Source organism: Schistocerca gregaria, chromosome 2 (assembly GCF_023897955.1).
Source record: "Schistocerca gregaria isolate iqSchGreg1 chromosome 2, iqSchGreg1.2, whole genome shotgun sequence".
Classification (NCBI taxonomy): Eukaryota; Metazoa; Arthropoda; class Insecta; order Orthoptera; family Acrididae; genus Schistocerca; species Schistocerca gregaria.
The window spans coordinates 660014004-660031834 of NC_064921.1; the positions used below are offsets into that span (position 1 = coordinate 660014004).

Below are 17831 nucleotides of genomic sequence, written 5' to 3' on the forward strand. Positions count from 1 at the left end.
ATCTGGGGAGCCTGGCGGCCGGCGGTTGTGTGTTAACACAGACGAGTGTTCCTGGAGCCACTCTGTAGCAATTCTGGAAGTGTGGGGTGTCGAGTTGTCCTGCTGGAATTGCCTAAGTCCGTCGGAGTGCACAATGGACAGGAATGGATGCAGGTAACCCGACAGGATGCTTACGTACGTGTCACCTGTCAGAGTCATATCTAGGCATATCAGGGGTCCTTTACCACTCCAACTGGACACGCCCCACACCATTACAGAGTCTCCACTAGCTTGAACATTTCCCTGCTGACACGCACGATCCATTATTTCATGAGGTTGACCCATACCCCGTACACGTCCATCCGCTCGATACAATTTGAAACGAGACTCGTCCGACCAGGCAACATGTTTCCAGCCATCAACAGTTCAATGTAGGTGTTGATGGGCCCAGGCGAGGCGTAAGGCTTTATGTCGTGCAGTCATCAAGGGTACACGAGTGGACCTTCGGGTCCGAAAGACCATATCGATGATGTTTCGTTGAATGCTGACACTTGCTGATGGCCTAGCATTCTGCGAAAGGGTTGCACTTCTCTGACGTTGAACGATTCTCTTCAGTCGTCGTTGGTCCCGTTATTGCAGGATCTTCTTCCGGCCGCAGTGATGTAGGAGATTTGATGTTTTACCGGATTCCTGATATTCATGGTACACTCGTGAAAAGGTCGTAAGGGAAATTCCCCACTTCATTGTTACCTCGGAGATGTTGTGTCCCATCGCTCGTGCGCCGACAGTAACACCGCGTTCAAACATACTTAAATCCTCATAACCTGTCACTGTAGCAGCAGTAACCGATCTAATAACTACGCCAGACACTTACTACCTTGCATAGGTGTTGCCGACAGCAGCGATGTATTCTGCCTGTTTACGTATCTTTTTATTTGAATTCGAATGCCTATTTCAGTTTCTTAGGCGTTTCAATGTAAAATAGACAATCTTGCTACAGACGCCCCCCCCCCCCCCATCGTCATACACACACACACACACACACACACACACACACACACACAAACACGCACGCTTCTAAAGACAAGTATGTAATTGGAGGATTGCCCAAGATATCCTGATACATGAAAGAAAAATAGTCTGTATGGGAAGCTATGAGCGTAATAAGTATCATTATGGGGATGGAAAGGAGATCGTTCTGATGATATAGACATGTCATTGACTCTGATGACTTCTGACTGAAGCCCTATTTCAGTATTCGGTGTCCCGACAGTTTTGATTTCTATGCAGATATTATGACTCTTTGGAATTTGTCTAATGGTAAACCATTTGTAGGACAGAAACTGGCCAGTCCCACCACGTGTTAACATATGCCCAAAGTACAGCCCCATGAATAAGGACCCTCTTTCAAACTTATTAAACACGTCCCGTCCACTAGAGAGCAGAAAGCTGCTCAACTACAGTGAGACGGGAAGCATCCCACGCAGACTGTTCAAAGTAACTGACCACCGTTGTATACCAAAACACGACAACTTCTTGTTCTCCAAAAGATACAGGGTTTATCATCGTGAAGGAAGGTGGGTTTCACTTGGAGACATCGTAGAACGAAAAATAACGTTTTTACTATAAATATTCTCTAATTGTGGAGACAGTAATTAATCATTATGGCTATAAGGAGCTTCACCATCCGATCCGAAACACGGTAATTCCCCTCCCCACCCCCCCCCACCCCCAATTTCTGAATTACAGCCGCTTAAGTTAAAACTGTTTTTCCGTATTTCGAGTCACCAACAAGAAGTACAGATGATGTAAGTCAACATATTTCAATTTGAAAATACTTATTCTCATTTACGATACCAATGAGAATTAGGGCGTCTATTTGAGAACATGCGTGACACATGTGATATACCTGAATGTGGCATTTATGTATCGATATTCTTGTCAGTACTTTTTATTCCTCATTAGATTATTGCCGAAATTTTTGCTTAAGAGTTTTGTTGCTTACACCCGAAGAGCGCAAGCGAAACTAGTTTTTCGAGCCATGTGGGAAGCCCGTCGCCACTCCAAGGGAGAAAAGTGAATTATTGTAATAGATCCTCAAGTTTGAAAAAGTTCTTTACGAGACCGTATATCCTCGCAACAAATCAAGATCGTTTATCAACACCACACGTTCTGAAAAGCGACCGAGACGGTGTGTGGTGATAATTTCTCACCTGTACAATGAAAAGATAACCACGGGGGCGTAAAACCGATAGCTCGCGTGCATCCCACATACAATGTTGTTCGTCGTGTTCGTATCATACCGATTCAATTCTTTTCAAACTTCTGGCGTTTCAGAGATTGTAAAATGCTAACTATATTTTGAATGTAAACAGCATAAAATCGACCCACTACGTTGGTAGCAGTCACTAATTCAGACAGTGTTTTACGATACGTGTAATAAGCAGAAAGTAATTATCTCAGACTCGGGAGATCAGCACAATAGCAGTTACATTATATACGTGATTGGAGTTATGAAACAGGCTGACGTCGGTAAATGCTTCTGGAAAATTTAATAAATATCAGAAACTTTCTATTATCCATGGCAAACATGAGAAATTAGCTTTGCAAAAACACTGTGTCACCACATTTGTGTAATAACACGTAACAACAGTTCTGGTGTAAGCAACACCTTCTTCTTTTACTGTAACTCTGAGTGCTGTTGCTTGAGGAATTCAGTAATAATTTGGTGTAGAGAAACTATGTAAAGATGCACACAACATTACACTTTACACACTACCAGCCATTAAAATTGCTATAAAAAGAAGAAATGGAGATGATAAACGGGTATTCATTGGACAAATATATTTTACTAAAGCAATATGCATGCATAGATCTTGAGAAATCAGTAACCAGGACAACCACGTCTCGCCGTAATAACGGCCTTGATACGCCCGGGCATTGGATCAAATAGAGCTTGGATAGCATGTACAGGTACAGCTGCCCATGCAGTTTCAACACGATACCACACTTCATCAAGATAATGACGGGCTTATTGTGAAGAGCCAGTTGCCCGGGCACCATTGACCAGACGTTTTCAATTGCGAAGACATCTAGAGAATGTGCTGGCCAGGGCACCAGTCGAACATTTTCTGTATCCAGAAAGGCCCGTACAGGACCTGCAACATGCGGTCCTGCATTATCCTGTTGAAATGTAGGGTTTCGCAAGGATTGAATGAAGGGTAGAGCCACGGGTCGTAACAAATCTGAAGCGTAACGTCCACTGTTCACACCAAGGTGACCGAGACGTGTAGCCTATGGCACCCCGTACCATCATTCCGGGTGAGACGCCAATATGGCGATGAGGAATACACGCTTCCAATGTGCGTTCACCGCGTTGTCGCCAAACACGAATGCGACCATCATGATCCTGTAAACAGAACCTGGATTCATCCCAAAAAATGACGTTCTGCCATTCCTGCACCAAGGTTCGTCGTTTAGTACACCATCGCAGGCGCTCCTGTCTGTGATGCAGCGTCAAGGGTAACCGCAGCCATGGTCTCCGAACCGATAGTCCATGCTGCTGCAAACGTCGTCGAACTGTTCCTGCAGATGGATGTTGTCTTGCAAACATCCCCATCTGTTGACTCAGGGATCGAGACGTGGCTGCACGACCCGTTACAGCCATGCGGATAAGATGCCTGTCATCTCGACTGCTAGTGATACGAGGGCATTGGGATCCAGCACGGCGTTCCGTATTACCCTCCGGAACCCACCGATTCCATATTCTGCTAACAGTCATTGGATCTCGACCAACGCGAGCAGCAATGTTCCGATACGACAAAATGCAGTCGCGGTAGGCTACAATCCGACCTTTATCAAAGTCGGAAACTTGACTGTAGCCGGTCGGAGTGGCCGTGCGGTTCTAGGCGCTACAATCTGGAACCGAGCGACCGCTAAAGTCGCAGGTTCGAATCCTGCCTCGGGCATGGATGTGTGTGATGTTAGTTAGGTTTAATTAGTTCTAAGTTCTAGGCGACTGATGACCTCAGAAGTTAAGTCGCGTAGTGCTCAGAGCCAATTTGAACCATTTGATCTTGATGGTACGCATTTCTCCTCCTTACACGAGACATCAGAACACCGTTTCACCAGGCAACGCCCGTCAACTGCTGTTTGTGTATGAGAAATCGGTTGGAAACTTTCCTCATGTCAGCACGTTGTAGGTGTCGCCATCGGCGCCAACCTTGTATGAGTGCTCTGAAAAGCTAATCATTTGCATTTCACAGCATCTTCTTCTTACGGTTAAATTTCGAGTCTATAGCACTTCATCTTCGTGGTGTAGCAATTTTAATGGCCAGTAGTGTACTATGTTACGTTTTCTCATGCTTTCTCTTGTTTTTCAGATTAGAAAGTAGTTTTATAGGACAAATTTCGTGTGGTTAAATTATTGTTTCGTGTTACTTACTATTTGCAATGTTGTTAGTCCATACCGGTACATGTGGTCCTGGAGGTGTGTTCATTCGGTTCCCATACTCCACATAGTATGGCACCACATTCTGCAACTATCCTTAATTTATGAGCATGAGTGTAGGTCAAGACTTCCCCATCTTGGCCAAGCCTCCACGGGAAAGGAGTGAAGTGAACCAATTTGGTTTCCAAATAATATTTCGCATTTTATCCGTGACTGTAATTCCTTTTTCTTCAGTTGTTTCAAAATTAGTTATTGCAGAGAAGCCTGGGGACTTCGGTCGATCTCGCAGGGAAGATGGGCGCTTCGGGGTAGGCTGTTCTTGAATGATCACTCTCTTCCCCGCGACTGTTGTCCCTTGTGGTGGATCAGGTGGTTACGGACTCGCTTTGGGATCAGGAATGGGATGTGGTTGACATGAAACAGAATGACAAGTCTGAGCCTTCTCACCACTTACTCTGAATTTCTTCTTTGCGCTGAAATTGTTAGCAGATTGGCATGCTAACATGTTTCTGCACTGGCATGATAGATTCGGATCGAGCTTTTCCTTGTCACTTTTCCCTATTCTTTCACATTTCTAACACTTCTGTTAAATTTCTCTGTTTTCATATCCTATTTCCATCGAATTACACCATGGATCAGTCTCAACGCGATATGAATTCTCATAATGTTCCTAATTATGGTGTATTGGTTATACGCTATCAACAGTCACAGGTTCTCCGTAGGCATGCACAATTACACTGCACTTATATTTCGATAGCCTCATAAGTAATTGAATCAGTCATATTTTACCTTATTTACAATGTCATATTACTTATCTTGCTTCACTGGAAGTCAATTTTGCTCAAGTAATGCAAACATTTAACCACTAATACATGGTAATTTCTGGCTAGCATCCGAATCTAACGTAACTCAGCTCAGCCACCTTTGGTTTATATTTTACATGACTCTGAAAATATGGTTATATAGCAAAGGTCCACTAATTGTAGTAAAGCCAACCACAAGATGACATGCACACCCCTGCTCTTTGTTGTCAAGTATCTCCAGATTATTATTCTGCCTTAGCATACTTCTCAGACACGTGCGTATTCAAGGTCCAGAGCTACTTGGACTCTTTTCTCGTCAAAATATTTGCTACCAATAACTAATGACACTATCGCTCATGAACTACATTACTCTTTATACTTAATCCAGAACACGATCACATACTACATTAGAAGTCGTCCTGGAAATAAACACAAAAGTTATTGATATGCACAAAAAAGTATATAATCAGCATCAGCTCTCCTTCTGCGGTTCTGCTGATAACCAACATCAATACACTTCCTTATCTAACTAAACCTATCTACATCTAAAAACTCAAAGAAATATGTTCTTAATGTGTACAACCTTTACTAGGGACTGGGCTAATTCTAATTTTCACTTCACATAGTACTTTTTAATATCATCATGACGAGGATAGAGCCCCTTCACCATTCCTGTCAATGGGTATACCAATAGATGTGCCCCAGGATGTGTAATCATTATTTCAAACGGTCCAACAAATAACAATTGCCATTTGTTGTTCCTCTTTTTCAATAAGGATACCTGTGGATGGATGCTCAACAATACTCTTTCCAGCACAGCAAAAGTTTGTACTTTCCTTTACTTATTGTCATATTTTACCGTTCTCTTTCTGCCATTATCTGATATAACAGCTTGTGGTTTCCCTACTTGCGGTATACTATTCCAGCAATAATTTTCTTAAGATGGTTTGTTCGTTGCGATTTTCATCAGATACAACTTCACATGTTTTGTAAATACATCCAAGAAGCCTCCAATGTATCTAAATTCTCCTTGCGCTCTGGGTAATGCCTTGCAGACATCTGTGGATACCAAAGCTACTCGTTTCTCTGTAATATACCGCTGTTGTTGTTGTTGTGGTCTTCAGTCCTGAGACTGGTTTAATGCAGCTCTCCATGCTACCCTATCCTGTGCAAGCTTTTTCATCTCCCAGTACTTACTGCAACCCATATCCTTCTGAATCTGCTTAGTGTATTCATCTCTTGGTCTCCCTCTACGATTTTTCTCTTCCACGTTGCCCTTCAATACTAAATTGGTGATCCCTTGATGCCTCAAAACATGTCCTACAAACCGATACCTTCTTCTAGTCAAGTTGAGCCACAAGCTCCTCTTCTCCCCAATTCTATTCAATACCTCCTCATTAGTTATGTGATCTACCCATCTAATCTTCAGCATTCTTCTGTAGCACCACATTTCGAAAGCTTCTATTCTCTTCTTGTCCAAACTATTTATCGTCCATGTTTCACTTCCATACATGGCTACACTCCATACAAATACTTTCAGAATATACCCCTGCTACCTTTATTATTAGGTTATGTTTTTTGACATATTGCACACATTCGAATGACTTTCTGTACACTTTTGCAGGTTTTTGGTTATTCCAGATCTCCTAAAAGCTTGCAATAATCTCTCTAATAAGCAGATGCTGTTCCCATGTCACAGTAGCATTTAAGATGTCATCAACAAAACATGTGAGCCGACATCTTAGTTCTGGTCCTAACACTGCACATAACGCCATTATCAAAACTCCTGCATTCACATTCAAACCGAAAGGCAATACTTTAAAGTGATAACTTCTTCTGGCATGTATGAAGGTTGTATAGTGTCTTGATTGTTCATCCAATTTTATTTGCCAATAGGAAGCCCACAGGTCAATACTGGTAAAGTGCTTGGCTCCATGAAACTTCTGAATGAGTTTATCTATATTTTCTGGGTGAGTTCTCACTGGTAAAGTAATTGTATTGATGACACTTGCATCCAACACCAATCTTGTTTTCCCCCCTGGTTTAGATACAACTAACAGCGGACTGCAATATGGACTGACCGATGGGTCTATTAAGTACCAGTTTGTCATCCTGTTTATTTTTTCACTTACTGATTTCTTCAGTCTCCACAGAATTGGATGTGATTTATTACAATACATGTCATGAGGAAACACCCCCAAATGGCATGTAAATCTCTTAATAATTCCTGGCCTTTCTTCAGAAACCTACATTTATTTCTCCAAAAGATCTACCATCTGATCATTTTGACCGTTTTCCAATCCATCAGCTTCATTTGCCTTTCCTTCCACTTGTTCTGTTATCTGGAGTATCTTGCTTTCCTTAATCTCTTCTGTACGATTACATCTCCTTTCTTTTGTAATGAGCTTAATACCATGACCAGAGCAGTAGTTTCCAATACTCCATTCTTTCATGATCAGATCAACGAGTGCCATTTCCCCATTATCACAAAAACTGGCTTTAGCGGATGATATGTCTATTTTTAAGTCCTTCTCTCCCATAGTCTCTAATCTGATGATACAACCTTCTATTAAAATTTTGAATTACTAGGAACATGCATTTTATCACTGTATTTCCTATTCTCGCATCTAGCAAAGTTTGTATCTTGACTGCTTATGAGCGGGTACCTAAGGCCCGAATGATCTTACAGTTTCATATCGGCAACACTGGTAACTCTGTCTTCTGAGATAGCCATTTAAATAAATTGTTGGAGATTGCATTTATCAAAGCCCCGGTACCCAAGATTACTGATATGTATGTCTAATATTTTGGCACATATCGCTGATATTGGAATGATTTCTACCTCCAGAGCTCCACTGTGGGCTGGCTTTCTTTCTTCAGTCACCACACCCGCAGTTCATCTATCCTTTGAGTGCACGTTTGCAAATTCTGTGTAACTTCTTCTTTCCGTCTTCTTCTTAATTGCTCGCGAACTTCTTTCAACTCTTGATCTATTTGACGAGGTAATGGTAGGTATTCATTCACTATGTTCTCCACTGCTGTCTTGATACCTTTATTAACAAACAATATCATTTACTGTTCTTTATCCACTACCCAGTCGTCTAATTGATGCTTAAACTGCTCATTTTTTTTCCTTTACTGTTGAGGTTTTGTACCTCTAATTCTACTGTTTGATGTCTTACCCCACGGTTTCAGTTTCACTGTTTACTTCTGTCGCAAATTGTTCGTGGGTTTCCTCCATACTTTTTATTTCTTTCCAGATTTCTCTCTGTTCATTCGTCAAAGTACTCACACCAGCTAATACTTTAACAAAATCTTCCCTTGTGGGCATATAGTTCACTTTATTGGCTAACTCTGCCTGTTCTGTAAATAAATTTCTTATAGTGGTGGTCAGATTTCTTACTTCAGCCACTATATTTGCCTCTTCCATAGCTATGGCTTTTACAATGCAGAAATATCCGCCTGCCCAGCTGACATATTTGCTTTCCCGGCTAACAGTGTCGTTTGAGTAGCACACATGTTGGACTGTTCCGGAGCTAAATTTTCAACTGTTGTTGAAATATTCGTTTGCGTAGCAGACGCACCCATTTGAATAGCAGACATGTGAGACAGTTCTGAAGCTAAACTAGCTATGGTATTCATCAAAAGCTTCATTTTATTTAAGAGCTCAGCCATAGAATCTTTAGATTTTCCTTTGCTAGCATCTACCTTTTGCCTGGGATTTTATCATGACCACTGGGTTGCACATTCGTTTACTGTTCCCTCTGCATTTTAAACTGTGATCTGGTTTTACCCATGAGAATTCAGTTGTTCACTATTCTTTTAATTACTTTACTCTGGACGCAATTCAGCTTTACCCCACTAAAAACATATTATATTCTATAACCCAGAATATCTCTCCACAACTGTGAACACATCAACAAAAAAACCACATATCATTCTGCATGTACTAGAACATGTAATAAGTAAATCTACAAATATTCCTAAACAAGTCGTTATCTACAAGACCAGACTAATGTGTGTAATGAGTTAGCATGTAATTCTTGTGCTTGCTTTACTGCAGAGTAGAACCGCATGAAGTTCATATGTGATGGACCTACGTCGTCGTGGCTGTCCGATGTCAGATGTACCTCACATACACTCATGCTCATAAATTAAGGATAATAGTAGAAAGTGGTGTCACATAACGTGGCACTACACAAAAATGGTGCTAATAGCTTAGGCACGTAAGGAACACACACGGCGCAGGTCTGTAAGTCCACGGTATTGGTGACAAGTTGAGAAAACCGTCCCGAAACACATGTGCTAAAAAACTCCATTGTGTCCTGCCCATATACACCGACATGAGTATGAGATGTGATCACCATGCACACGTACAAAGGCCGCACAACGGTTTGGCATACTCTGGATCAGGTGGTCGAGGGGCTGCTGGGGTATAGCCTCCCACTGTTGCACCAGTGCTTGTCGGAGCTCCTGAAATGTCCTAGGAGTTTGAAGACTTGCAGCGATACGTCGACCGAGAGCATCCCAGATGTGCTCGATTGGGTTTAGGTCTGGAGAACAGGCAGGCCACTCCATTCGCCTGATATCTTCTGTTTCTAGGTACTCCTCCACGATGGCAGCTCAGTGGGGCCGTGCGTTATCATCCATCAGGAGGAAGGTGGGACCCACTGCAACCTTGAAAAGGGGAACACACTGGTGTAAAATGACGTTCCGATACACCTGACCTGTTACAGCTCCTCTGTCAAAGATATGCATGGATGTTCGTGCACTAACCATAATCCCACCCCACACCTTCAAACCACGACCTCCATACAGGTCCTTTTCAAGAACATTAATGGGTTGGTATATGGTTCCTGGTTCACGTCAGATGAAAACCAGGCGAGGTTCACTGTTCAGACTATATCTGGACTCTTCCGTGAACTTAACCTGGGACCACTGTTCTAATGACCATGTACTGTGTTCTTGACACCAGGCTTTACAGGCTCTCTTGTGACCAGGGGTCAGGCGAATGCAACTTGCAGGTCTTCAGGAGAATAAACCATGTATGTTCAGTCGTCTGTAGACTATATGTCTGGAGACAACTGTTCCAGTGGCTGCAGTTAGAGCCCGAGCAAAGCTACCTGCAGTACTCCGAGGCCGTCTGGGGGCACTGATAGTGAGATATCGGTCTTCTTGTGGTGTTATACACTGTGGACGTCCCTTACTGTAGCGCCTGGACACGTTTCCTGTGTGCTATAATTGTTGCCACAATCTTGAGATCACACTTCGTGGCACACGGAGGGCCCGTGCTACGACATGCTGTGTTTGACCAGCCTCGAGTCGCCCTAGTATTCCAACCTTCGTAACGTCATCAATAAGTGTTTTTTGAGCCATTCAACACACAGACACCATTGGCTCGTCTGAAAACGTCGGCACACTTTCTCGCTGCACCGTACTCTGGCATGCACCAACACACCTCTGCGTATGTGGACTGCTGTCAGCGCCATCGTGCGACGACCGCAGGTCAAATGCACCGCATGGTCTTACCCCGAGGCGATTTAACCCGCAAACCGCCCGCCAAAGCGTTGTTTCACCATGTACCAGCATTATCCTTCATTTATAAGCATGAGTGTAGAATAATTCCATCTGTCGTACATGAAATTATACAAAGCACAACATAAGTACATATTCATAACATAAAATACATATTTATCACAACAACTCAAATATATACATTAAATACATATAACTGAGTGATTTCGTATTAATTTGTTTTTTGTCATAAAATACTTGACTATGTTTCACTTCTTGTAGGTCCTGTCACGTTTTAACCATTTTTATAATATCACGGCTCAAAAGAAGAAATAATATCTTTAAGCTGGTAATATTAAACTCGTAGTTATTGAACTGGTGTGTGTAGTGTCTCTCTTTGTATGCCTATGAAGGAGAATATCAGCTTCCAGAACGGCGTCGACTACTCTCATAGCGTACGTGATTTCGTACAAGTAGACACGATACTCTCATGAAGCAGTTGCCGACTCCGACGGTCACCTGTAAAATTCTTGAAATGTAAGGTAAAGAAAACTTCTATAGGGTCTTGGTCTTGTCGAATTGGGATATTTCCATACCTATTTGGTCATTCTATGGTTGTCTGCGAGTGAAATGAGTAAATTTTAACAGAGAAAAGTTTCTCTATTCTTTTGATCGTGTTGTTGAACTAGGTTCTACAATAAACACCGACCACCAGATGTTCGAAGTCCTATAGAAGCTTGTCGTAGATTACAGTTCATCATAGAATATTTTGATCAAAAATAAATACGCGGACTTAGCTTTGAAATGCACCATAGTGTTTATGGCTGTTACTAAACTGCACGTTAACATTAGATTTCGCTTGTGAATCTCAAAAAACACAAATTATACAATATGGTTGCTAACAATGACTCTTCCACTGCACACGTTTCATACACGTCCTCTCGTTATCCTGTCTCGCAAGAAAGTCCAATCACATACCGATTTTCTTACATTTCTTTGCTCACCAGGGAGCAAAGCTACGTCAAGGAATAAATATTTCGCTCGCGTAGGCGAGACGCGGCGCCTCGCAGTTTATTAACCTTGAACCAAGTAAACCGCAGCTAATCGATCCACGACTCCTAACGGCCAGATCAGGCCAACGTAAATCATATATCTAGGTGACCTATTCTTTGAAACAGTCATCTGATCGATTCCCGGCTCCAAACCGCTAGCATGGACTAAGGGATAGTGTACTTGTGCAACAAGAAACGCGATTCAGACGACCCATTCCCACTGGACGATGGTCCTATCCCGCTGACCCACATACCTCCACCCTCACCCCCAGTTTATTGAAATAGGTTTTGGACAGTCATTCAGCGGTCCCTACCGTGGCTTTCATGCAACCTGCAACACAGATAGCACGCAGAAGATTTTCATTTTCTCTCACTCACTACACACAAACAGTTAGTCCTACAGGAATTACACACAGGACCTTTCTGTAGGAAATTAAATGTAGCTAAATTTTGTACCAGTTACTTGTCTCTAGATGCCGTAGTTTGCGAATTATTCAAGAGAAATGTGCAATAGTGACCTTCATAGGAATTTTTTTAATAACTTAAAAACTGCGGTTACCACCGAAAACTTATCCCACCACAAAATTTAATTACATTATATTTACTACAAAAATGTCCTGTTCGTTCTTTCTGTAGGACTAATAATTTGCACATAGAAAGCAAGAAAATATGATCATTATCCACGTGGTTTTCGAAGGTGATGGGTTTGCATGAAACCCATTGGTAGGTGTAGCTTAATCACCCTTAATATCTTAAATTTAATGATGTGTAACTGGAGACGCAGACTTTTTTCCTAGTGAGTATATACCATGCACCTGCGTAAGCTTTGTCATAATTGAAGAGCTTCCCTAAATCGAATCTCTGAAATCCCTAAGTGAAAATCCCTGAACCTGCTCACAGTCTCACGATTCACTTTTACCTCTCTATAAAGATAGCCATAAACCTAGAGAATATTGGTAGATCTTATTTTTAATGCATATTATCTACTTATATTTATGTGGTTGTTATGGGACACATGATCTGGCCATTGCTTACTATTTTCTGTATGTTTCGACTTCCAGGGGCATTGAAAGTGGGTCAGGAATGGTTTTATTACGAAGTGCAAGGGTAGTTACGATGTCAACTGCTGAAATCGACCTGGTGCTAATGCTGCAACAAAGGCCAGCCATAAATCATCGCATGACGTCAAGCGCTGCCAAAACCAGAACGAGCGGACAATAAGGGTGTCTGCTGAACGCCAGGCTCCGGTAGGCTGCCGCATTCATGGGAAACTCGGTGTTTCCAGGCAACCGCTGGCAGCGGTCTCTTCGCGCAGTCCTACAGCAACGCTTCTGGATAAGAGAGACCTGTCACAGTCGATGGAATCTTTGAGAAGCCTATGAATTATTTCTGCATCTACAGAATTCAGCTAGTGATCACCTTATCAGTCGATTTTCTTTGGAGTACAAAAGATACATTCTTCTACTGAACTGTTTTTGTTCTTCCAGTATATAATGAGTTGAGAGAAATATTCGTATTGCTTTTTGTATAATATCACATGCCAGATGGTTATAATTAAAGTGCAGCTACTCACGGAAGTCCAGTGAAACTTGACAGACAGGTCAGTGCATTAATGCGGAACCGATTTACGCTGAAAAAAAATTAGTTACAATTTTGGCCACAATGTTCAAATCTGGCGTTGTATACATGCCGTTGACCTCTTTGGTACTCATATTGGAAAAAACTGTGTGAGGAGCGGTTAATGATAAATTCAAAGTATGTTTTTCTCACTTTTTTTACCTTTTCTGCGAGCATCCCATTCCTAATCTATTACATGGAAAAATTTCTATATGTTGTTCATGCACTCACAGCGTCAAATTTTCACCTGATGGCCAAAATTGGAACTAATTTTTTTCTACTGTAAATAGGTTCTGCATTAGAATTTCTACCAAATTCCGCCGCTATACGACAATTACAGCTCAGTTTGGAAGTTGTAAGTAAGCTATACTTCAATTCCAACCACCCAGTACAGTTCCATAGTCTGCAATGAAAAAATTTAAATACTTACTGACAGTAAAGGAACAATAATTTCACTTTTTATCTTCTTCTACAATGGAGTGTTTAAGTGCTCTTGTCGTCCAACTATGACAGCTTTATATCTCAACCTACATGAAGCATACTACCCCTGCGCTTTAAATGATTGTTTGTCTACAAAAACTTGTAGCTTTCCACTGTGTAACAGTTTCATCATTTCTGCAAATTTACTTATTTTCTTTAAGTACTGTTAGTGAAATTATACAACAGGCCAGCGTTGTGGCTAAAATTATCTAGGAACACAATGTCATGACGGTTCTCTGATGTACAGTTTGCAGTTCTGTTCGACCCCAACACATCCGCCATAGGTCTTTCTCTAGTAATTATTGATGTTCTTAGTTGCGTTGTATTGGTCTTTCTCCAGAAATTAAACACTGTCTGACAGGTTTTTCATTCTGTCTGTGCCATACTTAAGCAGCTACCTGCAAAATCCTCTGACGTATCAGAACACAGCTTCCATGTAAACTGTAAATGCTCCTCTGAGTCTTATGTAACGAATATAAACTCCCTGTTTCTGAGAACTATTGTCGGAGGTCAGTTGGTAGTGCATTCTTCTTTGTCGTGCAAGTAATAGTTTAGTTATCCATTACCAGTTTCTGGCTATCGCTACAGATTTAGTGAGCTGCCTTCTGACTGAGATATTAAATTGTGTGCCTGGCATAATGAACAGTGCGATAATGATATCGATTTTAGAATGCAAAACTGCCTCTAACTCCTTTCCTTGTTTGCTGACCTCCTTGAGACTTCCGTCGATATATCTCTCATGTGTGGCCTATTCTACTCATGACTGTGTATAATATTTGCTTCCTTTTGACATCAGTTGTCACCATTTTGATTGTAGCTCTTCAGAATGAATATCACACTAGCTGACTACACTGAATAATAATATAATACTTGGCCAATTTTTAGTGTATTCTTCTCGTTCGGAATGGTTCCCTGGTTCTTACCAATGCGGCCTGCCGGTTCATCACCAGGTTTCTCATCATCTTAGTGTGCTGGATGTATGACGTCTAGCATTATTCTCTGTCATACCATGCTGTGCTCTCAACATACATTTCAGAGAGTTCTTCTTCAAATTAAGGCCTATGTTTGATACCAACAGACTTCTCTTGGCTCAGAATGCCCTCATTTCCTGTGATAGTGTGCTTTTTATGTCGTCCTTGCTTCGTCCGTCACGGATTATTCTGCTTCCGAGGTCTTCGTCTACTTTGTGATTACCGACTAAAGACTTGAAATAAAAAAGGATGTAAGCGCCATAACAAGACGTTTTGAGGTTTTCTGTGAAATGTGATCTACATGCCAAGTGCAATAACGTATAAAAGGCCTCGACTGTCGCAAATGAAAATATGGTACCAAACTCAATCAACAGACGGTATACTGCTTAACAGCTCTCATCGTACGAAAGGCTAATGTTCCGCGCGCTTACTTCTTACTGTTAGACAAAATGACGGAGGTAGCAGATGTTTGTAACATTTTGATTGAAAGGAAACGACCAATCAAAGGAGAAGGTTCTGTGGCACCAATGAAGAAAAAGCTGAAAAATGAGTACATAAGTTAAAGTAATAAATGTATTTCTGGAAAAGCTTGTCTAGCACAGGAAATAAGTTTCACTTCTCATAGCTAACCAACACCGTAACGGGCAGAATGCTTATTCTTAAGTATTTTTCCAGGAAATGTAAAGTACTTGCGAAAGCAATCGATACAAACAAAGCCATTTATAGTCAGTAACATGAGTGAATCTGACTTCTTAGACTTAAGAAAGCTGCAGATTGTATTATAAGCACAGCAAATCTAAACATATCCATGTACAATGGCTATGGTTGGACAAATATAAGGCTCATGTGGTTAAGACCAGAAATGCTTAAATGAAATTAAAATCTGGTAAGATATCCATATTTTTAGAAAATGTGTATGAGTAGAGGGCGTCAAAAAAACGCAGCTATCTGCCCTGGATGTTGCATTCATAACTTGCGAAAAAAAAGAAGAAAAAACTAATTGAAATGATGCAGCACCTGTCAAATAATGACCACATACAGCTTTACAATAGCTAAATGAATCTCTCTCAGTCTCTCTCTCTCTCTCTCTCTCTCTCTCTCTCTCTCTCTCTCTCTCGCTCTCTCTCTCTCTCTCTCTCTCTCTCTCTCTCTCTCTCACACACACACACACACACACACACACACACACACACACGCATACACACAAACGCGCTCGCGCGGTTCTCGAACACTTCATTGGTGACTCAACTCAGAATGTCATCCTCAAAATTTACAATTTAGGAAAGAGGCGGAGTAAACCGAGCAGCTGGATGGTGACGCCAGATTTTATTTTCAGATCATCCAACGCTGGCCGGAATACTTACTATGTAGCTGGTTTCTTCTCCACGTTGTTTCTTCTCGTTTCTTTGAGTGCAATTCACGAACACATAAAATCCGTTTTACACTCCAATAAACTTTACTCGCTGCTCTCTTCTTCAACAAAATTAACATCCGACTGAAAAGGATCGCAGGAAATTGTAGGTGCCGTCATTGTCTGCGTAGAACTCACGCATTGATGTTCCTTACAGAGGTGGCGCAGTGGTTAGACACTGGACTCGCATTCGGGAGGACGACGGTTCAAACCCGGCCATCCTGATTTAGGTTTTCCGTCATTTCCCTAAATCACTCCAGGCAAATGCCGGGTTGGTTCCTCTCACAGGGCACGGCCGACTTCCTTCCCCATCCTTCCCTAATCCGATGAGACCGATGACCACGCTGTCTGGTCTCCTTCCCCAAACCAACCAACCAACCTTACAGAATGTGGTGTGTCCTCTTATTAAGGGACATGTATGTTTTTACAACAAACGTTTGTCTCACTTTAATTCTTTCCACATTTACTGTAAGAACATACGCTGAAGTTAATTTCTCCACGTATCACATTAGGGATAATTCGTTATAACATCGAACGTGTGAATAGGTTTAGCAGTTTGAATATACAGGCTGTTTCACTACATCAGAAACGCTTTTGTTTAGGTGTGTGTTATCTTTTCTGTTAGACTCGCAGAACCGAGCTCTCATGTTTTCTGCACTTCGTCTGGTCGTTGCAGTTAAGCCTTGAAAATGGCGGAGGGTGCATCCGCCGAAATATCGGCAGTTGTCGAAAATTCAACCTGGCTGAATGCCCGTAAGTACTTTGAACTTGACAAAGTGTCTATTCATTTATCTTTATGGCTATGTACAGGAATATGTAATCTTATTCGGCGCAGACTGAAACTTGACTACAGACAAATACAGACTAATGCAGACTGGCTAATCGGAGGTCTGTACACTCGTTATAATGCCAGGTATCACTGCGCGAGTGTGATCCGCGAGGAGAAAAGGTTCTACGTTAGCAACAATCTCATTGGCTGCGTTACATATTAATACGCGGATCGGCGGAAGCAGAATTTGCTCCGTCTTTATGGCAGCGCCATCTCGTAGAGCGGAGACGGACAAGCGCTGCGCCTGCGCTGTTGTGCTTAGCGGGGCGCGCTCTACTGGGAGATTTGTGTACAAGCTGATTACGTGGAACTATGTACAAACAGTGACCTACATTACTTATCCGTTAACCTCGTAAGAACAAGATGTGCCTGTCACACTATTTATTCAATACATTTGAATAACTAGAATGAAGTGCGGGGCTGGCTACAGATGAATTTCATCGTTCATCAGATACTAACCTGCGATTCGCTTCGAACGCCTGGTATCTTGTTTGCCTGAGAGCATAAATTACCACAAAAATCCGGCAGCAGTCTTTCTGAAGCAAGCTAATCCTACACCTCTTACACATCAGGGGCTGCACACAACATATCTTCCATTGAGAATTTGTGTCGAACTACACTATAACACAAAAGTTATACACCATAACAAAATCAATAAGTCTTACTGATAAGTATTCATCCTTTTTACAGGAATATTAGCTGTGATCATACGTGATAAAGTATAT

At 41.7% G+C, this 17831-nt stretch overlaps 1 protein-coding gene across 1 annotated transcript in view; it reads left to right on the forward strand.

Moving 5' to 3' along the window:
* LOC126335926 (uncharacterized) overlaps positions 1 to 17831 on the forward strand; it is a 732352-nt gene that overhangs the window by 632954 nt on the left and 81567 nt on the right. The window lies entirely within an intron of this gene.